Source organism: Falco rusticolus, chromosome 3, assembly GCF_015220075.1.
Source record: "Falco rusticolus isolate bFalRus1 chromosome 3, bFalRus1.pri, whole genome shotgun sequence".
NCBI classification, from domain to species: Eukaryota; Metazoa; Chordata; class Aves; order Falconiformes; family Falconidae; genus Falco; species Falco rusticolus.
This window is the reverse complement of record NC_051189.1, coordinates 37,556,186-37,583,169: the sequence shown is the minus strand read 5'-3', so window position 1 is coordinate 37,583,169 and position 26,984 is coordinate 37,556,186.

The window sequence follows — 26,984 nt, the reverse complement described above, 5'->3', positions numbered from 1 at the left end:
CCTGAAGAAAGTAGAACAATTGTCCATTCTGGTATGGACCTGAGTGTAAGTCCTAGCGAAATAAATTTCGTAGTCTTCAGAAAAAAAGTGCTGTAGCCAGGGATACTTCTATTACATTGCCATCATCCATCCCTGGCAGTTTCCCCCTGAGCAATCTGAGAATGTACTAGTCTGTAACAAAAATATCCTTTCTTTCCTTTTTTTTACTCTTTGTGATAACAATCCTGCCTTTATGGGAGCGATAGGGAAAGATCACAACTCTGGAAGAATGAGGAAGATGTTTCTTCTGTTTGGAGAAAGTTAGCATGCCCTGAGAGGAAGGCCAGAGAGAAAGTTCACAGCACCGTAATTTCTTGTGGACAGCATATTCCTTGCAAGAAGCTGTGAATCTGTAGGTCAGACAGAGATGGAAAATGCTGTGAGGAGCAGGGGCAGCCAGCCAAACCTCAGAGAAGACAGAAGGAAACTCCCTAGGGAGGGACCAGTGGGATTGTGGTGGAGTTTGCTGCAAATCCAAATAACATTAATGAACTAAGCCTAGAACTCAAACCTGGAAACGGGCCCTTCCTGCAAAGGCTTAATAAGCAGGAAAAGCTGATTATAAACATTTCTTATTTTTGCTTTGTCTTTCCTTACTTATCTTGGTTCATTGCTTTTTAAGAAAATAAATTGAGATTACTCCATTTGAGATTCTAATAATCATGGGCTTTTTTTAGGTGGAAAACCCTTCTGTTTTCTTTGGAGACGCTCCTGCAGTGGTACATGTGGTTGAAATGTGTCCCACCATACCTTGAGTTAGTTAGGATAGCTAAATGTGTTCTAACATGAGAGCCCATCATATGGACCTAAACCTCTAAGGCTGTAGTGGCAGCCTACATCAACATCGACACTGGCTGCTGCAGTTCCAGTCTTTCCTGTATCCCTGAGCAAATGTTTCCACCCTTATCCTATGCTGGTTTTGGACTGTGTCAAACTATGCAAAACTGCTTCAGTGTGCTAGCCTAGCAGAAAATTAATTTTTCATGTTGTTTTAAATGTGTGGGTTTAAATAGTTTCAAGCTGAGTCAGATAAGAGGCAGAAATAAGTTGGGAGGACATGTTAAGGCAACAGCAAGTGCCTAGATTAGTCTGAACTACTGTGGAAATTTGCTTGCCATGCAAACACAGGATCTACATTGCCTATGTTTTTGAGGAATCTGCTTTGATAAATCCACTATTTTTTTCTTAACAATCCATCCTGCAATAGATTCACAGAGGAGTCATCATTTGGCATTCACAGAATCATAGAACCATTTAGCTTGGAAAAGAAATTTAAGGTCAAGCCCAACCGTTAACCTACCACTGCCAAGCCCACCACTAAACCATGTATGTTTGTTCAGTGTCACATCTACATATCATTTAAATACCTACTTAATACTTAACCACTTCCTGGGCAGCCTGTTCCAATGTTTGACAGCTGAATCAGTAAAGAATTTTTTCCTAATAACGAATCTAAACCTCCCTTGTTAACAAAATATCCCCTCATTGTTTTTTCACTTAGATGACATTTGACCGCATAAACAATTTTGACAGTTTAAACACACGTACTTTATAACTTGCCTGTTTCAGTGTCTTGGAGAGTAACAATTAGTAGACTCAATGGCATATTTCTTTTTTTCATAGATTAATATACAGTAATTCAGATCATCAGTGAAGGTGATACAGATTTGAAACTATTAAAATGTACAGTAATTTCTCCCAAACATGTTGCTTCTATTTAAATGTAAGGAAATAGAGGTAATAACTTAAAAAGTCTCAAAATATATGAAACTTCTGAAGTCCATTCATCCTATAAAATAATTAAAAAGGAAATTATCTCAGCAATCACATCAGAATTTAAACATATTAGTTTTCTACTTCAGAAGCAATTTGTCTGCCATCATACTCATCTGCCATGTTCTGATTGAGCTGCTTGCTGTGTTGTTAATTATTTTTTCAGGAATAATTTCTCATTCACCATTCCACTCGTGTCTGAAAGCTATCACTAAAAATCTAAAATAGAAATCAATGTTTTGGTCACTTTTTCAACATTTACTTCACTGAATGGTCTCTGTTTCAATTATGTTTAATCCTTAAATAAGTTACATTTCAGTAAAATGAAACCAAGACTATGTAAAACATTTTTGCTGAGGAATGCAGTGCTTAAAACTAGGAGTTCAATATAGCCCATATTTGAGCTGTCACCTAAGCAAATAACCCAAGTGCCCTGCAATCCAAATACAAAGCTTCCTGTGAACAGGGAAGTGCCCAGCTGGCACACTAGCTCGTATCTTCATCAGATCTAATCTAGGCACAGTGGTGCTAAACTGAATCTAACAAGCATAGCATGCACAGCAGCCTCAAGTCCAATATAAAACACAGTATTAAAGTGCATGGACTGTTGTTGTAGTGGTACCTAAGGGTAGTGGAAGAGGTGTAAGGGTGCCAGATCTCTTCCATGCCAGACCTGCCAAGCTGCTCCCAACACCAAGTCTCAGGGTAGTTTGGATAGATAGCCCTGCCACCCCTACTGCTGAAGCACTGTGCTGCCAAAAATACGAGACTTCTGAGACCAAAAAGGAAGCAAACCAAAAGGAAGCAGGGAGACATCAAGTCTAATCCTTACTCCCAGAACAATTTTTTTTTTTAAAAAATTCTTCTCAATGATTGAGTAATATAAACATGCAGATAATTCAGGAAACAGGAACCAGAAGTTTCTAAAAACTAGTTCTATTCATCCACTTACTCATAGTGATGTGCTTCCGTAGCACTTCTTTTCTGCACACACAGCATTTTTCTGAGGTGTTCTCTTAGGCAAGAAGGTGAGTCTACCAATGCATTATGAATTTGTTAAAACATGAATTAGAAATTGTGCTTCTTTTAGTGTCCTCAAAGCAAAACCTGGATTTTATTAAAGACATGCAGCCAAATTGTTACTAGCTTTTCATCTTCATTCCCCAAAGCACAGCAGCAAAGAAAAACTTCACTGTTTAAGGGGAAATCACACAATATGGGTTTGCATAAGCAACATAATAGTCCCTTTTCCCAATTTCTCAGTGCCCATTGTGTCAGCTTTTCCCCATAAAAAAGTCTTTGGTCTTTCTCCACATTATTTGCATCTCCTTTATATATCTGCAGGAAACATCCCTTTTTTTTTTTTTTTTTTCTTTCCTCTTCCCCCCACCCCCTTCTTTTTAACAAACACTGAAATTAGCTGAACCAGGAGTTCAAAGTAAAGGCCCTTATCCTTATTTCCCCCTCCTGTTTTGCCCATAAGCATCCTCCTTCAAGAAAACTTGCTGTGTTAGGACAGATATTTCCAGGAATGAAGTTGGAAATATTTGGACATTGCTGTTTCTTAATAGTAGATAATTTTTGGCACTCACAAGATGCAGTGGACTCATATTTAATATTTGGTTTCAAAAAGCTCTCAAATGTGTTATGTTACATTGACTTAAGTGCTTAAAATACAAAACATTGAATCCTTTTGATTACTCTCTGGTGTCAGGAATATAATTCAATATACTGTCTGTCACTTTACCATATATCAGAAAGGCAAAAAAATGAAAATAGTTAGTGATATACTAATACAGCATTGCATAACATTTACCAATTTCATCCTCAGAGCAAATAAATGTAAACAGTAAATAGATTCTTGTTTATTGCCTTGGAAACACAAGAGAGCCCTTGAGAAGGATGTTGCAATTTTCAATTGTATCATCTGTGCTACAAACTGCTTGTGTTCCCCTTATCTTCTAGTGAAGAGAGGGAGGGGAAAGTTTATTGTGCATTTAGGTTGTGCATCTAAATGTTATTTTTCCTTGCAATAATTAAGAGAATCCTCAGGTTGTTCAATTTGATTTAATCTATTGCAGAGGAGACTGACCGCACTGTGAGCTGGCACTGATGCTACCTGTGAAGGTAGACAGCAATTTAGGAGTTGTGCCATCTTCTCTCTGTATTTACTAGTGTATGGAGCTGAGTTTAACAAATATTCTTTTAACCAACTGAATCTAAGTCACCATTAAATGGTTTTTCTATAGGAATTTAGGTGTCTGTGTTTATCCGTACAGTCAGCAAAGAGAAAGAGGTATCAATAAAGGGCAACTGAAGGATCAGGAAATGGTGTTTCTAGTTGTCTCCAATGAACAAGGAGAGAGATTACAGTCTCCAGGAATAAATTTCACCAAAATTAGATTATATAGTCACATAGCCCTGTTGGTCTAAGGCATAAAGCGGGGTGGGGGGTGGGGGGGTGGGTGCAGAATTATTAAAAATAGCATATTTCATCAGATAAGTGGTTAGAATCAGATAAGATAAATCCAGGTATCTTGGGGCACTCAGCCATGCTCCTGCAGAACGGATCCATAAGAAGAGCCTGTCTCTTCCAGTGACACAGCAGATGCTGTAATCCAGCTGTCAGATTAAAGATTCCACTGCTCCTGACCCTGGCCCACACTTAACAATGACAAACCTCTAGAAAAAACTCAGATTGAAATCTTGTTTTGTCTGTGGCCTCTGATCAGTGAGTTGAGACTGAACTTCATCAGCTGGAAGAATTAGGAAATTGGGTGGCCAGGTCAGACAGGTGTTCCACCATACTCCTGCCTCTGCTGAAGCTGCAGCCTCCAGGAAAAGACTGTAGTGGTGGCTCAATTTAAATGCCATACTGAATCCAAGACAGCTTTTTTTGCAGAGCTGCCGAGTGCACTAGTATTGCTGTATGTTTTTCACATGATCCCAAGGACAGCATCTGAACACATGCAGTTTCTTTTAAGGAATATTTAAAGGAATTAAACCCACAACTTCATTCCTGTCCACTCTTACACTCTTTTTAAAATTGATAAATTTGAATTAATGTAGGTTGATTTTTCTCTTTTTTTTAAACATCACTTCAGTAAGTAATGAATTACTAATTCCACAATTACTTTATTTAGCATGAGTAATGCATTGCTTCTGATTTAAAGTAATTACATGAGTCAAAATTCCTTATTAAATGATGCCACTTTTGAAACTTCAAGTAATTTTTTCGGCTTTTCTCATTTTCTGTAAAGTAATTCTGGAATTTATTATAAATCTATTCATCCTGTAAGCAACATCTTTAATTACAAGTGTTTCCAAAAAGTACTTTCAGTCCAAATTTTTCAGAATTGACTTGTAATTTTGGATTCTTAACTTGACAAACCAAAAGAATACTTGAATTCTAAACAGTAGGAATAAAGGAAGATTTAATAGCAGATAAAAATGAATACCCACAGAATTATAGATTGCCTTTCAGAAATCTTGTCTTTTTGAAAATCATCTGGAAAGGAAAAAAAAGAGCTGTAGAACTTGATTACCTTGTGCATCCCTCTAACATGGCCAAGATAGACAAACTGGCAAAAGAGGGAGTCAGTATCCATTCTTCGTTAATCCCCTTCTCCTTTCACACCACATAATTCTTCACTTTTAAAGCCCCACAAAGTCTTGTCTCCTGTGCAGTCACCAATTATCTAAAGAAAAATGCTGGTAAAATGTAAAGATACCAGTCCATTTGGTACACTACTTACCACGGATTTTTATAGAGGCATACTAACAGTATATATCTAAGGGGGTTTGCAGGACTGCTTTTCTTATTTCGCTGCCTATTTGCCTGACATATTGTCTAATATGCCATCTAGAAAATTCCACTAGCTTCCTATCTTGGAAGACAAAGTGCTCCACATTTATGGTGAAGTGATATGGGAAGATTTCTTTAAAATTTTTAGTGGCTTTGAAGGATAAGTTTCCTAGTACAGCTATTGCTGATGACATCTCCTGTTCTGGTCTGTATCCCTGAATAATAAAGATTAATATATTCTTCTCAGCAATAAGAGAAAACAGTAATGACTAGCACAGTCCATAACTGTCTCTGAAAAATCTATAATACAAGACTGAAACAACAATAAACTTAGACCAGAATGCTATAATGTAAATTCTATTTCTAAAGGTGTACTTACAGTATTATAAGACCATGTTTAAGACCTTTTTTATAGTATCTAGCAATCATGTAACTAAGTTAAATTTGTTTTTAAAAAAATAAATGTCTAGACAAAGCAGAAGAAAACTATATTTGAAAATATGAAGTAGAACTTTTCTGTTTAGAAAACGTGTAATTATAGGTTAAAATAAATGTAAATCAAAATATAAATATATTTGTCTAGCTTCTTGTATGCATATTATTTTTGTTGCATAAGAAATTATTCTCCATCATTGCAGTGTCTTTCTGCGGTAGATTTAAAGCATAATTGCAAAGAAACTATTCTTTTTTGAAATGAGGGAAAACATCCGAGGTTGTACCAGTATAACTGATAGATCACTCAATATATCACTCTAATGATATGACTGTTCTTGCACCAGAAAAAGTGTTGGTTTTGTCTGTTTGTGGTTTTTTTCAGGAATGAAAATCAAAGCAGTAACATTTGCCTAAGTCTATAGACAGCCTGAGATGATAGATCTCCCCTGTACTGAATTCAAAACTTCTGCTGTAAGAGGCCTAAGTAGTATTCAAACACCCTTTTTTTCAATAATAAAAGATATGTACTGCAAATGATTGCTAAAAAAAATTAATTCCTTTGATTTTCTGTTTTTATAACTAAATTCATTTTCAATTATGTGCAAGAGATTTATGTTTCCTTACTGGAAAGGTTCGTAACTGGCATGTTATAGCAGATTTTAGGATGAGAACATAACTTGCTTGAATTAACAATATGTAAGCTAGTTACCTTGGTTGTGTTCAAAGTTTAAGCCTGGGTCATTCTTTCTCCTAAATATACAGATTTTGTCTGGAGAAGTATTGCAATACCCAGGTATTTCTTCTCCATTAAACTACTGGGTCCTCTGTTCAGAAAAGTCATAATCTTCTGTAATCAATCTTTGGTCATAATTTATTACGGACATAATTTTACCTCATCATTATGGCCAAAGATGAGAAAATATTCTGAAAAAATACTCTGAAAAAGTTCTGAAAAGAATAAAAGATTTGAAGGAGGGAGGATGGGGGAAGACTGCAATTTCTGCAATTAATACATATTGTCAGTTGATTCTGCAATCGTATCATGACCTCTTTATGGTCATTTTCCAGAGAAAAGGAAATAAGGACACAAAAAAAAAATAAAAATTAAGAGGTGTGTTGAATAAACAGGCTATGCTCCCATCACCTCTCTGCACTCACCTATTACACTTCAGGTAACTTACCCTGTTGTCAGCACTAGAGAGGGCTTCAGCCAACCACCTTCCCTAAATGCTAATGATGCTTACAGAGGGACAGACCAAAGCTTCAGGAATCTTGTTTAGACAACTGAAATAAATTATATTAGTATAGGCTAGATACAGAATATCATTTCCAGAAGACCAACCTTGAAAATTACTGAGGAGTTATGAATTTTCAGATTTTAGAACAGTACAGAATTAGACCTACAACTGTTTTAGATACAGAAGAAAGATGATCTTTTTTATTTGAGATCTTAGATACAGGTTATACATTGTAGGCTAGTGATAAAATATACTGCATTTTCCAGCACTCTTAAGTGCAGAATATCACTGTGAACTTACGATTTTATTACTCATACCTTCATTCACCTCTAAAGGCAAAATACGCCCATTTGGCAAAACCTCAGAACTTCACGTTTGCACTGAAGTTGCACTTCATTACTAATTGTACACATTTTCAGCACACATATTGACTATATAATTTAACATTATCATTATTTAAACATAATGAAACTTAGCCCTATTTTACGTATATTTGGCTGCTTTAGTTTGCAACAAAACTTTTAGTAATGGAATTTCTTAAAAGCTCTTTGGAGTCAAGATTGGTTGTTTTGTGTTAGGCAGATCCATTCACATCACTCAGTGACTATCTACTCTATAGCTGCAGTAGCCTTCCCTTTTGACAAAAGTGTCCTAAAATCTGATAAAATTCAATATGGAAAATGTTGCATACTTTCTGGTTGAAAAGCACACCTCTAGAACAGTAATACATGCAATTGAAACTGATGACAACATTTGGGAAATGTGATGAATCACATGCTGCAGAATGGAAGTCTTTAATTTAGTAAAAGCAGCTTGCTACTAAGACTGAGCTTTGCATTTTCTTATCTCTTTAACTCATGGCAGGTAAAAGGTGTCAATACAATGGGTTAGCAAAGGAGCCGCTTATGCGGAACTGGGTTCAAGTTGTCTCTTGGGACACAAGTGGGAATGAATTTGACAGTTTAATCCTAGTTTTCTACTTAAGCATGTTACAATATATGTGTTTGCATATGTAGTCTCTTATAATTACATAGAATATTTTTTACATTAGCACATATTGGTGTGCTGAGCTCTGGGCTTAGATGTGAGCCTTAACTGACCCCATATTGAGATAATGCCTTAATGTACAACATTTTCTTCTTTCTCAGCTGCTAGGTCCCACTTTTCATGCAAACCTACTGGGGCCATGGCATGCTCACACTGATGGCAGGACCAGGAATGCTGAGTGAGGGTACTGTAGCATTTACCAGCAGGTAGCTGGACACACAGATCATGCAAGTTCAAGAAGGGACAGGCTGGAGAAATAGAATGTTTCTTTATAGTTCACCATTTCATGCTTACCTAGGTTTCCCAAAAAAGAAAGTCTGGTAGAGTCCTATCTGCAGTCTGCTCAGCTCTGCACCATTCCTAGTAGCCAGTACCCTTCTGTTGACATGATGGAGGTGGTTAATTTATACCTATAGGGTATAGGTCTCAGACTTGCCCTTTAAACATTTACTCACAGCTGAGATAAATCCCTAAGCAGCCTGCTGACATCCACACACTCAAACCCATGATTCAACAAAGATCATCAGACAAAGTGAGAAATAGCCATTAACTACTACTTCTTGCTGCACAGTATGGTTTTGTCCAAAACTACTGAACGAGTTTGCACATTCTTTTGTCTTTTCTGTAGACACTAGACTAGATGGGAAAGCATGTAATTCAAATTGGAACTCATGAGAAATGATAGAAGGATATTTGCTCTCTTTCTTGTGATGTCATGGTTTATCTACCTAAATCACGTTTATTGAAACTTCATTTTTATAAGAACTACAATTTGCTCAGTTTTTTGAAAGTAAAGAAAACAGAATACTGCCAATGATTACCTTTAAATAGTCTAAATAATAATTATGCAAACCACAGTTCTATTCCTGCTGAGTTTGACTGCATATCCATATCAATTGTTATTTTCTCAATCTTTTTTAAGACAGAACACCTGCAGAACACCTGAAGTATGAAATTTTTTTTTTTGGTAACATTTTTGATAATCCAAGTACAGAGGTATGAGATTTATGGGAATTCCATTTACAGTTACTGTCCCTTGAACAGATAGAATTGTGTGTGTATGTGTATATATATATATATGTATATATATATAAAACCCCACTCATGTTTGCAACCGTTCTTAAACCTTCCAGATCACTCTGTTTGTGTTAACATCTGTTTGACATATTTTATCTGCTTTGTCAGTACATCAGGTAATCATAACTTGTCAATTCCTAAAACTTCTTTTCTAATTACACATAATTACAAAAGCAACCAGAAATAAATTGTGTCTGGTTTAATAATATATGATAATGTTTTAAAGATCTTTAAAAAAAGTAAATTGCTTTTACAACATTAGTGTAGTGCATTATAAAACATTAATATGCATAACAGATGGATCTCACAAGAGTAAGCGGGTATTATTTTGATTTGATTTTAATTAGATCTATATTGTCTCTTCCATTTACATACTACCCATCTAATACCATAAGAGACTTTTATGCATAGTATTCAAAGATGTAGTACACTCAAAATTTTTACATGTCATTGATATGAGACCACTATTTTGAACAGCGTTCAAAAAGGCACACTACTTTTGATGGTAATTTCTGTGGATTTTCACAATGATAAAATGTTATGGAAGGAAGTGCTGATTTTAAGTCTGCATTCTTATTGGGAAAACATGAATATATAAATTTTTCTTAAAAATCTACATTTTTTTAAATAACATTCTTTTAGTTAGCCTATAATGGTTTCTATATCTGTTATAGCCAAGTGGATAAAACACCAATACATTCTGTGCTTTCTTGTTTCTTCTTCTTCATATAGGCGTCAATTATTGTCTGTTGAACAATAGGTTTCTCCAGTCAGAATTTTGTTACTGTTACAGATTTTTAAAGTGGATTTAGTTTTTTAGAAAATAATTTCTGCATCATTCTTAATTATTGTGATTTTGCAGTAGCTGTGGTTCTGGCAGTTAGGCAAGGAAGGGACTACTGACCAAATCAGGTTTTGGCCCGTTTAAAGTCTGCTGAGAGTATTCTTGTTGTGATACCTTTTGTGATGTAAACTGAGGAACTGTACCCAAAAGGGATTGTGCAGAGACCACCAAATCATTTATCATTTTACCTAGGCCTCAAATATCTATCAGATATTAACAGATTCTCACTAGCATTGACTGGCATTTGATTCCATTTGGAGATATAAAGGTGAAAGTCTGACATTCAACTCCCAAGTTTTAAGTTGTTCAGTCTTCCAGCATTCCCTATTTTTCTTTTTTATATTGAATATACCAAAATAACTGCATCTCTTACATTCCTTCTATTCTAAATGTAATGAGCCATGACCAAAAAGCTAATCTTAAAGAAATACACAAAAAAAATAAAACAAAAAGTGGAAAGAATATAACATTTAAACTGAAACATAGCAACTTATAATCATTCCATTTTTATGAAATAAATCTGATTTCAATTAAAACAACCTCTGGAGGTAGACTAGTGTATATTATAATAAACGGGTAAATGTAAGGCGTGGGAAAAGTTCAGACATTCCTTCTAGCATATTGAATCAATTAATAGCATGTACAAGGAAACCCTGATTATTTGAAGGAGTGGAGAAAAATGACTTGATTCTTTACAAGTAGTACAGACTATTATTAGAATTCCAGATAGAGTGTGTTCTAGGGAGTCCATCATATGCTTTGATCTCTCTGCATCCACAGCTGGAAACTTTGCGCCAGTCTCTGGGAGCAGCACGAACTGACAACAGTCGCCTCCATCAGGAAAGTGAGTTAGTGGTTGCAAATGTTAATCAGTGGATCAAAGAACAAAAGTGAGTAAAACTGGGCCCTTTTTTTTCATTCTGATTTCATTTCCTATGGTCCCAAACAATTAAAGCATTCATAAGAGCTCTCTTCTCAACTTACTGCCGTATCTTTTATCTGGAGCTCTGCAATAGGTCTTTATAAACATGTTATCAAGGCTTTTTTTGCCATCACATTTCTGTCTTTTTGAATTAGCACAAATAATCAAATAATAAATAAGTCCTCTGTAAAAACACAGTACAATTTTCAGACCTGTTAATGATCTACAATATAAAACAACTGACCTCTGTAGATAAGAAAAAGGCATGTATAAGTTCTTACACTTTGTGACTTTCCTTGGATTTTGCAAACCTCACATATAAACACTTTCAATTTTAAAATGTATTTTTTCTCTATAGCATTTATTAAGACATTCTTGATGATGAAAACTAATTTATCTTCTCAAAATTCAACAGTTAAATGAACAAGTTAAGCTAGTGAGAAGTATCAGTCCTCTATTTCTCATAAGATATGCATATTATACCTGTAATTCTGAACATATAGAAAAACATACAACTAAGCGTCAGCTTCCTTTGATTATTTGAACGATTTAAATACTTGTTGCTGTCTTTAATATTAAACTACAGACTGCATCTATAATGTTTTTCTGGCAGGTAGAAATGGATTGCTTTATCAGAGCCTATATTTTCTTGTGTATTTCTACAAAAACTGTCCAACATCAGGAAGAAAGCTGAAATGAACTAGATAATTGAATGACCCTGAGTCTACCTCATAATGATATGCAGTATGAGAATGGAAGAATGGGTCCACAAAAAGAAATACATTCTCTATAGAAATCGCACAGGGTTATGGGAAATTATTGCAAATTTGTTATGTCTCTCTGTAAGCACCTTGCCCAAATATATAGAAAGGTGTTACTAGAAAATATGAACAGTTTAATGAGGTAAATTTTCAGTACAAATTCATTCTTTATATGTGGAACTGCATTTTCTTTTAATTGCAATTATTTCCATGACCCAATTGGCTCTCTTTATGGTTATGTTTAAGTAGTTTGAAAAGCCCACAACTTAGGTGTCTAAAAAAAATTGATCACTTTAAGACCTTTTAAAGATAAGATGACTCATTTCCAAAATTCTATTGTCTATAACTATTAACCCTCCATTGACTATGAAGAAAGCCCAAAATGACATTTGGAGATGTTGATAACTACCTAATAAACAACGTCATTTAAAAATCTCACTGGCAAAGTCAGGATATCTAGTACGCTGGAAATCAGAACTCTAGCCCTGTAGATTCCTTAACACATCAGTTGTTACCTGTTTTAAATCCTAAGACTCTACAGTAGCTTTATCTTTCAGAAGCTGAAATTGTGTAATTGCTTTTATTCATCACTTTGGTTAAAATTTTTAGATCTTGGTTACATTACAAAAATGCCATGAAACTTCTTTCTAATTCTGTCGTATTTCTTTAATACACTTGAAACAAAAATCTTAAACTTCATAAGGACATAAGATTAAATAATTGATTTTAATTCTCTGTTAATACAGGCACTGTGTTACATGGGAGGCGGGTGTGTTCATCAGTTTATAAATTATATTTTCAAAATAGTCTGTGTTTTGCCTAGAAGCACATGATTTTGGATTAGGAACTTTCTTTTGAAATAATTTAGATATATTTATAGCTCACATTGTAATAAGCAATTTTAAATGAAAAGCATTTTTGTGCAGACAGAGCAGGAGATTCACAGTATTGCTTTGATTGCTTTGGAGTTTATGTACACATGCATCAGTTTCAGGAGAATAATAAACTGTAACATATTCAGTCTTTCTGAAATTTTAATATTTTAATTAAAACAAATCTTGCGATTCTTAGGGGTTTTTTCAGGTTAGTAGAAACTGACTCACAAAAATTGCTTCATTTTCAAATTTAGGCTTTTTGAAGTGATAAAGTAAATCAAATGAAGGCTATGAAATATACATACTTAAAAATGAATGCAGGCAAACTAATTTTTTTTTTTTTAAATATTAACAATCCTTCTCGCCAGATTGGGTAATTGATTACAGTGGTTCAAAAGAGTTTTTTTAAAGTACAAATCTACACAACTATTTTTTGTCTTAGGATTCCGACTTCTCCCATGTCACCAGAGGGAAATTTAAATATTCAATTTTGTTACAGACAAAGGTGAGCAGAATGTTTTGCACAGCAATCTGCCCCCTTGATTCTTCTTCTGATCTGTACTATATGGTGCCCAAGTATTGGACCCGTGACAAAAGGAGAACATTCACAGTTTATTTTTTCTGTAGTCTAGGAGGTGAAATAAAGATCCCTTTTGATATTAATTTCATTTGAGAATCACCTCATTGCTGGTTATCCTTCCTTATACCTTGTTAAAATTAGACTTGACACTGCCAATAACCTAGATCAAAGATGTCATAATACATAATTGAAGGCCATATGGGACATACTTGGGAAAAATCCATTTTGCAGAAAAGGGGATGCATGGACTTATCTAACCAATCCTTAACATTTAGTTGCTCTTTTCCTGCAGACAAAAAACTTTGACAGGGTTGTTCCAATAAAGTGGAATAGGTATGGTACTGCAGGAGTGCACCAGGCCAAACTTACTACAGGTTCAGTTATTCTGCAACATGTTAATTACTTTTCCAAAATATTGCTTCCCAGCTTGAATGGTTTTTGGTTTTAGAGCCCTTCTTCAGAAGAGATGAAATAACAAATAAGTTACAAGGTCTTGAAATACAGAGAATATCTGATTTATTTCCATACAGTGGTACACCATAGAGATGATAATACAGGATGATTGGCAACTTTTTTTTTTATATAAAGTTTGCATTAAATGATATTCTATATCGGATTTCAGAGTCAGTGTTTGCTTAGTGGAGGTTGAAAGATTATTGCCATTCTACTTACTTATTCATTTATTATCTATTCAGTTTTTCAGATTTTATTTTATTACTGTTCCTTTTAGGTACATTTCATATACATTATACCATTCATACATTATGTCCATTTATGTACATGTCGTGTGCTGCTTTTGTTCTCTTTATTATTCTTTGAGTCTATGATATGTAGGGGTAATTTTGAACAAAATTAAGAGAGCTAAATCAACATTACCAATATGATTGTATTTGCCTGAAATGTTAACTATCTCTTAAGATCTGTATTTCATATATAGTGTAGTCTTTTAATTGTGAAAGGTTATTTCAATGTCCTCTAAGAATTGGTGAATTGTTTATTGATCTAATAGTTGTATATTTGTTGGTACTTATGATGTCTGTTCTTTCTTATTGCTTTATCTTAAAAACTTAATAAACAAAACATCAAAGGAAAAGGAAAAAAAATGCCTAAGAATAGATTCCTGAGGCTGTTCAATTTGAAAAGCTTCTACATCAGCTATTGTTTATGGAAATCTGTGTACAATTTCTCAGCTAATCTGAAAAAGTCTCTATGGAGTTATCTATAAGCCCACTATCTCTAAGCTGTTAAGGAATATTTTATGATCGATAAAAATTTCTCCTGTAAATATGTTTCTCATCACATTAGAAATAACATTGGTATTGTGAGGAATTGTATTGGTGGAATGAAGAGAGATTATAGTGCAGTCAGAATTATTTTCTGTTACAGTTGTTTGAAATCTTTGAATGTAATACTTTCAAATAATCTTTGTTGAACTAGAACCTGTTTATACACTTTTCCTTTTATTTGTCCTTTATGTTGAGTCTTTGTTGGAGGACCTTTTTTAAAAGTGAAAGCAGCAGTAATTGCAAAACATTGGTAAATGTCTTAATTATTGTTGAGACAGATCAATTCAGGGTGCTTTAGTCCTGAGTGTGACCAAGGTGTGTTCTTTTCAAACTCTAAGTCATATGAAGTGAAGCAGCTTTAAGTTGAGGTTATGATTTTATTCCTTTTTCAATAGAACCTAGTCTTTCATCAACTATTTTTCTGGTTTTGTACATTGACTACATTGTTCCTTAATTCTTTGATCTTTTTTTCTGAGGCATAGCTATTTCAAAACACACCTGTATGCAGAAATAATTTATATGGCTCTTCCTCATCATTCTTTACCACAGAATGGGTAGAATTGTACTTGACATAGTGCATATTTTTTCCCTTAGTACTTAGGTTTTTAAACATCTTTCCCTTACTTTTGACTTTGTTTTGGCATGGGATATCTTGAACATTATGTATGAAGTCAGTTTTGCAGCCTGTGACCTAATTTTATGTTTCCTGGGTTTTTGAAGATCCGTGAGAATTAGTGGGTACACAGCTGGAAGCTGTCAAGTAGTCTGTTCAGAAGGGTTCAAAATCTGTGTTTTCTTCAGGAAGTTTTTAGGCAGACTCCATTCAATACGCAATGTATTGGGAACTGCACATGCTAAACTTTCCGTTTGCTTCAAAAGTGTATATGGATACATCATGTTACTTTACCTTTTGAAGGGTTTAGCTCAAACAAGAACATTAAACATAAGCTACTGAGTTTATAATTTTTAATTGCTTTTCATGTTGAGCAATCATAGAATCATAGAATGGTTTGAGTTGGAAGGGACCTTAAAGATCATCTAATTCCAACTTCCTGTCATGGTCAGGGACATATTCCACCAGACGAGGTTGCTCAAAGCCCCATCCAGCCTGGCCTTGAACACTTCCAGGGATGGGGCATCCACAGCTTCTCTGGGCAAACTGTTCCAGTGTCTCACCACCCTAGCAGTAAAGAATTTCTTCCTTATATAAATCTAAATCTACCCTTTCTCAGTTTAAAGCCATTCCCCCTTGTCCTATCACTAAAATCCTTTGTAAAATATCTAGGATTGATTGTGAAATATCACTCGCTATTTGTCTCCAATGTCCTTTATAAACAGTTGTGGACTTTGTTAGCAGAAATTAATCATAGAATCATTTAGGTTGGAAAAGATCTTTGAGGTCAGTCCTTTAACCCAGGACTCCCAAGTCCATTACAAAACCATGTTGCTCAGCACCCCATCTATGTGTTATGAACACCTCCAAGGATGGTGATTCCACCATGTCCCTGGGCAGCTTATTCCGATGCTTGACCACGCTTTCAGTGAAGAAATATTTCTAAATTTTTCTAATTCAATCTAAACCTCCTTTTGTGTAACTTGAGGCCATTTCCTCTGGTCCTATCACTTGTTATCTGGGAGAAGAGACCTACCCCCACCTGCCTACAGCTTTCTTTCAGGTAGTTATAGAGAGTGATAAGATCCCCAAGTCTCCTCTTCTCCAGGCAAAAAACCTCAGTTCCCTCAGATGCTCCTGTTCTCTAGACCCTTCACCAGCCTTGTTGTCTTGTTGTCCTCTGAACATGCTCCATTACCTCTACATAATATAAGTTCTTCTTGAATAGCCCCATTAGTTTCTTTACGAGACTTGGAGATTAAAGTGTTGGGAAATTGAATTCTGTCCTGAAGCTTTTATATTGCTGTAAACTGTATTTTATCTCGTCCCTTTATCTCATGTTTTAGGGACACACAGGGGTCTTTGAGAAGAGTTTAGGATGCTGTTAAGTGTCTTCAGTACTATGACAACACCTATTTGTCATTTTGGTTAACAGCAAAGTTATAATGAAGTGTTCTAGTACATTATTGAGTAAAATTGAGACAAGACAAAAAGCTACGAATGAAAACTAAATATTGTATATATTGGAAGTCTTTAAAGAAGGTTTTTGTATAAGTTTTCAGGTAATCAAATAATCTCAGTCCTCCAGGAGTGCTTTTTGTTGCATTTTTCCTTGGCTATGTAGTTCTAATCATTAGTTACAGGATCACTCTCCTGCCACTGTGTGAGTTACAGTACTATTCTATGATACTTACAGTATTTGCTAGACTGTTTTTCTAACTTTGCTGGATTCTATTTATTTCTAAAACTCTGTAGCAAAAAAGAAACAAGAAATCAGATTTTCCTGTAGTTACACGCAAAGGCTAACTTTTGAATTATGACTGAATGTGTATCCAAATGACGTTGCAAAGGAATGATTACATTAGTTGTCAAATAGTTTTTCTCCAGAGGAAAACAAACCATTTTATAACTAGTAGAAATTATTGTATATCATGCATGTTCTGATCAAATTAATACAACAGTTAGCAAGACCTTTCCAACCATTAAAGTGTGATATTAAATGTTGTTTCTTATACTGATATTGTAAAATATATTACCCTGTCATGGTTTAATCCCAGCTGGCGACCAAGCTCCACACAGCCGTTCAGTCACTCCTCCCACAGTGGGATGGGTGAAAGGACTGGAAGGGTAAAAGTGAGAAAACTTGTGGGTTGAGATAAAAACAGTTTAATAGGTCAAGCAAAAGCCACACACCCAAGGAAAGCAAAACAAGGAATTCATTCGCTGCTTCCCATGGGCAGGCAGGTGTTTGGCCATCGCCAGGAAAGCAGGGCTCTGTCACTCACAGTGGTTACTCGGGAAGACAAACACCATAATGCTGAATGTCCCTCCCTTCCTTCTTCTGCCCTTCAGCTTATATATACTCAGCATGACATATGGTATGGAATATCCCTTTGGCCATTTCAGGTCAGCTGTCCCGGCTGTGTGTCCCCTGCAATGTCCCATGCCCCTCCAGCCCTCTTGCTGGCAGGGCCTAAGAAACTGAAAAGTCCTTGACTGAGTATGAACATCACCCAGCAACAACCAAACCTATCCCTGTGCTGTCAGCATTGTTCTCACACCACATCCAAAACACAGCACTGCACCAGCTACTGAGAAGATAATTAACTCTGTCCCAGCTGAAACCAGGACATACTCTAATATTAAGTATCCTACCAATAAATGCATATTGCATATGTCAGCCCAGGACTGTTCTTTTTGTAAATACTTAGGCATTAGCTGCTTACTTGCACTACATAATTTTTGACTTCTAGGGGTTATTCCATCACTAGAAAACCATACTGAAATTCCCTCAAAGGCAGGTAAAAAGTTTTGTGTGAGCCAAAGATTATCTTCCTTAATAACCCATATCTTTACTTTCTATTTTGGAATATTACAGGTTGTCTTAGTCATTTGTCAAAGTTTTTTTGTTTGTCAAAACATATTTCTGTGTTTAAGGTTCTGATCATGCCCATATTCATGGTAGATCTGTTTGGGAGTTTGGGTTGGGTTGGATTTTTTTCCCACAAAACAATATGTCCCATTCTTGAAATTTTGTTTACTACTAGGAAAGTTGGCTACTTTTTCCTTTCAGAACGTCTGCTTGGGAAATGTAATGGTGTGGCAGGTAAAACATGAGAACATGAATGCTGACAGGCAGCAGTGCTTTTAGTTGCTTGGAGGGGAAGGTAGAGATGAATGTGCAAAACTCTAAAGCTGCAGCCTGCCACTCACCAGCTACAACCAGTACAGGTGATTTATAAACTTTAATGACACTTGGACTAAAGTAGGGGTGACACATGCTGAATCCTCAAATTAGTAAAGAGACATGAGGCAGAACAAGCATTAACAGGTTGATCATGTGCTGTGTTTCTGCATATAGAGTAGATGAAGGAAACCTGAGGCTGAAGGGAAGGTCCTGGAAATGGAAGAGAACTATGGAGACCCACAAACCTTGGCAGTGATACCTGAGACTTGTAACTGTGAACACATGCCCAGCATGAAATCTGAATATTTTGACCAGTTGCAAAATCCTTGAGGGGAAGAGAACCCAGAGACTTAGGAAACAATGTTGAAGGCAGTGAGCAAGTGAATATGTGAGGTAACAGCTTGAATCTTCTTGATTATTAAATAAGTGATAGTGCCCAGATGCACTTGGAGTTGTTCTTGCCCTGCCTGTGACAAGTGGGCTACACGGACCCAGCAAGTCTACTTTCCAAGGGTTTCCAAAAGTAGTAGCAGTGTTTTTACATAGAAAGGCAAATCTAAAATGCTGTAAGAATTTACTTTAGGGACTTGCTGCTCCATTTTATTTTGTTTTTCTGAATGGCAGTAGGCAGGCACTGATAACTTTTCAAGTACTTTTCTGTAATTCTCAGTAACTGGCAAATTGCCAGAAGTAGTTTTTATAGTATTTCCTAAGAAAATACTACAAATATGGCAAAGGCTTTTATTGTCTGCAATGCAGGTGACTGTGGTAGCCTTACCCATACCCTGCAATAACATATTAATGATATTTCTTTGAAATTAGATTTTGGAGGAGGGGTGGTTTTGGTTATATGGAGATAAGTTAGCCATTTTAATAATTTGCAGGTTTTTTTCATTGCTATATTTAAGTGGTTTTGGATACAAAAAGAAATAGATTTTCAGTGAATCCACTCCCCAGGAAACAGAACAGTATAGAGGTCTACATAGTGCACATTGAAAAAAAACCTGCTAGAGAACAAATGAGTTGTTTGTTGGTTTCTGGCAGAGACATCATCACCTTTGTAAGAGTTTGCCTAGGAAACTTGCTCAAGAGAGGTGCTTTCAAATATGCCAACAGTTCCAGCTGCTAGGACTTTAGAGGAAAGACTTGAGAAGTCCATGCAAAACAGAATTGTGTGTTCCATGGCTGATTGGTGTATTAATGTAAAAGTCTAGAATTTAAAAAGCCTCATGAGTAGCATAAAAAAGCTTAGTTTCTTGTGGATATTGATTTCATAACTAATTCTATGGTGACTGATGAGATATGAGACCTGGGTGGAGTTTTTCCATGTTTGGGTCTTAACAACTTCTGTCTTATACACTAATAATGGTTCTTTTTCTAACCAGCTACCCATTCTCATAAGAATTTCAGGTTTTTTACATCCTTGAGGCCATTACTTCCTGTCAAGTTTATTTGAACTGACAAATATTTTAAAATGTTACTGTGGGTGCACAGGCAGAAAGAGAGACTTAACACTGAATGTAAGTCTGATTTTCTTTGGAAACCAAGAATCAGTAGTCATGCAGGCTCTTCCCTAAACCCAAGTTCCACCTCTCTCCAGGATAAAACTAGTTGAATGAGAATGAAAAGAACAAAAGCAAACACTAGAAAACACAACTTAAAACTGAAACAGGAGAGGCTGGTTCCTCAGGCTTTGGTAAAATGAAGTCTCTTTTGAAAATGTAAAGGTATACAGCTGCAAGGGAAAGACCATGGTCACTTCTCAGGTTCTGACTAAAAGTGCTGCCTAGACTGAACTTGCACTCAATTTTACATTGGAGACCCAGCTGAGCCATGGAAATACAAAGCAATCACACTTCCCTGTTTTGTAAACTTGGCATTGTCTTTCCCCTGAGCTCTCCCCAGCAGTATCTGCCCTGAAAACCTTTCCAGTTGTTTAGAGGATGTTACCTCTGACAACGGATGCTAGCTGACACAAAATGAAGAAAACATCCTTCTTTGAAATACGACCTACCCAAAATTATTTTAAATACCAAAGTGGTTCTTATGTGTAAGGGTTGAGATTTTCTGTGTTACGTTGTCAATTTTGTCTCCAAAAAGCATTAATTGCTGAATATTGCTGAAGCATTTAATATATATGCTGCTGCATGTTATTTTAAGTTGATCAGTTAGCACATTTCACAGACTAGTTGAATGAAATCTGTTCCTCTAAAAACTTATAATCTATGAAACCATATTGATACCAAAGGGAGGATAAGACTTCCTACACAACCTTTATTGTTAAAATTGTCAATTTGGAATAGCTTGCTTCCAATGTTTTTCATCAATCATTTAACAACAGACATTTTTTAAAAAACTTGAATTTCATCAAGCTTTTAATTATGCACTTGTATCTACCCATTAATAAAATCCACTTTTTTCTGAGCCTTACTGTTTTTAAAGTTTTTATGAGGAATGGCTGCAAGCTGAACAGGTCTTTTAACAGCTATTAAAAGCTAATTTTGTACATAGGTTATCACACTAAATTCAACAAGAAAAGTAATTAACCCTTTTGCAGTTATACAGCAAGGGTACCTCAAGCACAATACAATAGGAAAATTAAGTATACTGTGAAAACACTTTCTCATGAATTACTAGAATTTGCTGAGTAGCATAAAATAATATGAATAGAAGTTATGTGAATTAGTCTTGATACAGAGCAGTGAAATTTTACTTTGTAAGCAGCAAAGAAAAAAAAAAAGTATTGTATTCAAAACCTAATTCAGCTCTAGCTGAAGTCAGAGGAACTGGGAAAAAAATCCTGTGGAGAACAACAGAGCTCACTAAAAAGAAATGCCAAGAAAAGGTGAAAGAAGCAGAAACAAAAGACTTATAAGCTCACCTAATTCAAAATAAGAATTAAAAAAAACCAAATTGGGCTCATTATGAGTGAGGTAAGTGTAAATAAATATGTAAGGTATCTTAAGGCAATATGTAATACTGAAAATAAGAATTGTTGTTTCTATTATCACAGATTATAAGAGCCTGATTCATTATCTTACTTGTTATTGTGCTAGGTACTGTACAGATGTATAACAAAAGGCAGTCCAAAAAAAGATATTTTAAATTATCAGGAATAGTAATCTGACAGGACGACAAAGTATGTTGACCTCACTACTGGCAAATATAGAATGCAAATAGGAATCCATATGGAAGGATTTCTGTCTTAGAGGACAGAGATAACAGAAAACCTGAAGGACTTCTTTGCATGGGTCTTCACAGAAAATAATGGAAACATAACTTCCTAATGGGTCATTTTTTGCATATAGTAAAGGTATCAGATGATGATAAATTTAGATAAGTCACAGCAACCAGATGGCGTTCACTTAAGATTTCTTAAAGAACTAATGACTACTGAAGTAGCTATATTACTGAATAAAAAAAAAAAAATTAATGTATATCATAAGCCTGGAGGTTTGTCAATTTGTATCTTCCTTTCCAAATAAGGTGCCAGCAGTAGTCCCAAGAAGCCTGGATCAGTGAACTTCCTTTCAGTCTAAGTCCCTACCCTGTTGCTCTTAGCTGTTGTCCAAGTTAAAAGTCTGGCTTCTTGCATTTAGAGTCTTGGTTTCATTTGTGTTGTCTGTTCACTGGTCATTCTTTATTTGCTGAAAAATATGTATTTATCTCTGGCACGTCTTGTGCACAATGTAGGCTATAGTGTGGAGTCCAGACCTATTTTACCATGTTAGAGACAACTATGGTTTATACTTCTGTGCTGGTAGTTACTATTCCATGACTGCATAAAACCAGTTAATTTAGATAGAAAGCTCTTGCAACAGTCTTGGAAGATGCTGAGATTCAGGCAATGACTATCCCATAAAGTTTGCTCAGTTTTCTGCAATGGTGATGCACTCTGGTCCACATAGCACCCCGACAGGTCTCTTTCCAGAGCTGCCACCTTCCCATGACAGCTTTTCTAATAAGATTAAAATTTCCCTAAGAGCATGAAAAGATATTTGCTGGTTTTAATGATGTTGCCTATTTGATGATCGTTTTTAGAACATTGTATCAGATGTATGATAATTCCCTGAAAAAAACAGATTCTGACTGTTGTACCTCATTAGCCAGACCAACTTGATCTTGAGACCTTAAAGCAAACAAAACCAAACCTAAGTACTCAGCAACTCCAATATTATAGAACATTTAAAGAGGGAAACAGGTTTTGAGATCCATACCAGTGTAGTGGACTTATACCTGCTAACATTTCAGGGGATTATGCAAAACTATTTGTAAAAATATTGTGATTCTCTGAAAACAGTTGTGACTAGCTGTAGCGTGGTATGTCCTTTATTTTGGTTTTTTATATAGTGTAGTTCACAATCTTGCAGAGTTTTAATGTATTGTAATGAGAGCCTAAATTTACTTGTCTAATAAGATGATTGTCTCTCAAAATACATTTGAAATATTTTATGCTTTATCTGATACATATTGTTTTAAGTTTAAGTAATCACATTTTTAATAAATTAATAACTTAGTCTTTTAAATTACTTAAAATTACAATGCTACAGATATTGTCTGTAGTAAAGGCAATGTAAACCAGTGCTGTCCATTACAGATAAGTGTATGTCTCTGTGGCATTATGGGGTGGATCACCTGGTAACAGACAGGTTTTTTTCCTCTTCTTCATTGATGGTCCAATGTCTTTTTCCTTGTGCTTTTATTTCACAAATGTTAGCCCAACTTTACCTCTGAGAAGGTTCAAAAAATCTTTCATTTACCTTTGTGAAAGGCAGCACTGCAAATTTATTTTTTGTGTTTTCTGGTTTTATTTCAGTATGTGTGTGTGGGGGGGATGTAATAGTACTGAATTAAATCATACAATTATCAAATCATAGAATAGTTATCAGTTTATAGAAAATAAATGTTGGATCTTGTAACTAGTTAGGTTAAAAATGTTTTCTTCCAAATCCATAGAAATATACAGTATAAATTGATTAGCTTGGAATTCCTGTAGCAATAAATATTTTTCTAATGAAAATATCTATTGGAGGCAAAGTCCATAGATTTTTACATGGATTTTTGAGATTTTTAAAATCACCAGCAGTCAATTTAGTTGCTCTAATATTTAAACCTAAGGGCCTAATCCTGACAAATTCTTTTGATATGTTTTCATTACTTTCCTATGATATTTGCTTGGAGAGTACTGTAGAATATCACATCAGAAATTAATATTCATCCTAAATTTTTGAGATTCAGAAAATTTCTCATTCATTGAGTCAGTGCACAACTGCACAACTCTCTGAAAATGAGAACGATTTCTACTTTCCATATGGGACATATTATGGTCACTGTGCAGGTGATCTTGAAAAATACAGTTACAAATTTAGCATATTCAAGTTCCTCAGCACCAGAGTAGTCATAAACCTATTTGCTATTTAGCCATTTAAGACAATTATTTACTGTTCAAGAGATATACAGTTACTATAGCAACAGGTACATTTACAGTCCAGAATAAACGGAAAGCCTAAGTTGTCCTGCCAGTAAAGCAAAAAGCTTTTTAGAATGTAGTCTGTCGCCTTTATAATAGAAATTAGTGGCACTCTAATTATGAACCATGATGTGGTTGCAGACTGCCAGCTTTGATCTTGCAGTCAACTCTTACACTCAATGTATCGTTTGACTGCACGTTCAGTAGCTTTGACAATTGGCAATAATATATCCTTTTCTCTTTTTTGTTGTTCTTGGTTTGGCCTATAATAAGATGACAGATGTAGCCAGAAGAAATGAGAGAATCTTTAGCTGGCTTTTTTCATGATTAAAGTGATTGGTAATCTAGGGTGAAAATAAAAGTGCCTTTCACAGAAATTGTTAATTCACTAGCGTTGAAATAAAAAATCTAGAGTAATATTATGTGTGTGTATATATATATATATATATATAATGTAAAAGTGTTACTATTTTCCTTATAAAAAGAAATAAAATAGAAAATTTTGAAAGAAAGGTATATCACTCTTCTTCACAGGCTTCTTGTAATGTTTTTGCTTGAAGAGTTTGTGTGGAGAATTTGATATGTATTGGTCTTACAGATTAAATTAGGGTATCATTTGTTTCAGGACAGTTCCCTATGTCAATTCTGGATACAATAATAAAATAAAATATCTTTGTATTTTGGAATATTTAGTGTGCTTGCAAAACATATCTTATGTTAACTTATGTATATAGCCTGGTTTCTTCACAACAAAAATTACTTATCATAAAACGGATACTAAGGTAATACATTTGGATAATGCATTTTTCTATCAAAGACTATTTTAAAGAATTATTATTGTTATTAAGTAATCATACAGTGCAGGTGTCTCAAGGAGTTACCTGAGGATCAAAGCTCCGTTGGTCTATGCATAGCATCTGTTGAGCATGCCTTATACTCCATGTCAGCAGTGAGGCACTGAAGTTGGGTATATGAATGCCTGGGCCCCTCTTCCAGTCCCCTTTTGCTTGCTTGCTCATACTCCATGGGACAAGGGTTATGAAAACTCTCTAGAATTCCCTTCCCCTGCAATGCAGGTATTCATAGCATGGCATATCAATGTAAGAGAGCAAAAAAACCCCCACCTGAACCCCTTACATTTGCAGTGTCATTAGCAAGAATGGCTATGTTCTGGCCTTGGAGTGGTGCATATTCTTAATCTAAAAAAAAAAAAAAAAAAAAAAAAAAGTATATCTTTTCACTGACTTGGATATTTCAACACCCTTACAAAAAATAATGTTAATCCTAAAATGTATTACCTCCAGCATTTGCCATTCTTCTTCCATTTTGAGATATGTGATCACACTAAAAAATTTCAGGAAATGTCTGTAATTGAAATATACTACTTAGCTGATTTCCTCTTCCCAGTTATTGCAAAGACAGAAGAAACTGTTCTTGACAGACACATGAAAGCCTGTCTTAAAGCTTGTTGTTCTCTCTTTAAAATGGTGTTTGTAAGAGCTTTCTGTTTATGACATGTTTTCAATGAAAGAAAAATCCTCTGCTTATTCTTATGCAAAGGAAGCATCTAGATTCATAATGCTTGAAGAGAGCTGAAATATTTTCAAGCTTAAGGGTTCCTGATGGGAGTTCCCATAAAGCAGTCTCTTCAGATAAGAAGACTAGAGGATAGTCACTGTTTGCAGATGTAAAGAAAAGCTCTAATCAGTAGCTTGTCATACTGCCTAAAGTTCAGTTACTGCATGGTAGGTAGATATTTGGGAGCCTGCTGGTCTGAGATTTAAAAAAAAAAAAAAAAAAAAAAAAGTTAATTTAAGCAAAAATTAGCTTAAAAGTAAGAACTATTTTTCTAAATCATGAAAAAAGTATTTCAAAATATGTGTTTTAACTGAAAAGTTGCATCAAGATTGACTAATTGTACCTTATGTCCTAGATACTTTAAAAATTACATTTGATTACTAAACAAACCTGGTTAATAAGGAAGGTTGTGAAATGGTATTTCATGCTCTTCCAGAGTGCAGAATCCAACTGAATGCAAACAGCTGAAAACTAAGAAATGCAATATTTCAAATCAGGACTTCTAAACCTAGGAAGTACTGAAACACAGGACACACCCAGGTAGTCTTAGCTCTGTCGTCATTTAGCAGCAGTCCAATAAAGTCGTTATGTATGTATTGGCTCTTTCCTGGGCAAAACAAATAGGAATTGTTTATCCCCATTTTACAATGAATTAATCCATTCTCAAGGCCTCCTAGTAATCAAAGTGTAGATCCACCTCTCTTTTGTATTCTTTAATACAGGCCTAGTACTAATAGTGTACAGTTACTAACATCATCCTGACCTCCAAATCCGGAAAACTCTTTTTTTTTTATTGAAGTTGCGGTCATGTCAAACATGCAAAAAAGAGACCGGTATGTCTCCCCTTTATTGTTCTCTCCCCTCAGCCTCACACATCTCCCCTCATATTCTCCACATCATCCTGTTACTTAATCATGTGTGTTCTCCTGGGAAGCTTTTGCACATGTAGTTCATCCCCCTGCACCTCCTTCCCCATTCTTAAAATGGTATCTAAATTTTCTGGAGATTGGATATCTTCAAAATAGAAATAAGACACCTTCCCTTCTTCTTTAACAGGACAGATCTGAGCTGCATGCATGCAGGTTTACTGAACAGACACATGATTTTGTGTTGCTGCTGATGCTCAGCCTTACACTGACATGGGCTGGAAGAAGGCAACTTCACTTTCTGCAGTGTTCTGCCTCACGAATATTGCTCGACTAGACACCTCAGATACTCAGTTTGTATATATGAACATAAAGAACACACTAATTCACTTGCTCTGCAGACACTAGCTGACCGTTGTGATAGCAGAAATATTATGAATGATAATTTTTTATGCTAATGAAGTAGTTGTGGCTATGTATAAGTAAAAAAAGTTGATGCCAATAACTAATATGACTGCGTTTTTTAGTTCAAATATGTACAAAAACATTGATAGGATTTACCTGTAGACCACACTGGTAAAGCTGGAA